We start from the raw sequence: 256 nt of genomic DNA on the forward strand, positions 1-256 counted from the left end.
TGTTTTTTGCCGGACGAAAGATAAAAAGGGAAAACCTTTGCCCAGAGGGAAGTCCCCTTCTCGACCCAGGAGGGGCTCAAGGCTCGGCCCCCCGGCGGGGGGCCCGAGGAAGAAGCGGGTCTTTTGCCCCCCTGGAGGAAAGGCTCGATCACACCTCCAAGCCCGGGGGCCCAATTTTTTGGGGTTTGCAACATGCATTTTTAAGGGCGCGCGAACACTATCCGGGGGAAATTAAACCCGTTCGAATGAATGACTG

Source organism: Penaeus monodon, chromosome 20 (genome assembly GCF_015228065.2).
Source record: "Penaeus monodon isolate SGIC_2016 chromosome 20, NSTDA_Pmon_1, whole genome shotgun sequence".
In the NCBI taxonomy this organism is placed as follows: domain Eukaryota; kingdom Metazoa; phylum Arthropoda; class Malacostraca; order Decapoda; family Penaeidae; genus Penaeus; species Penaeus monodon.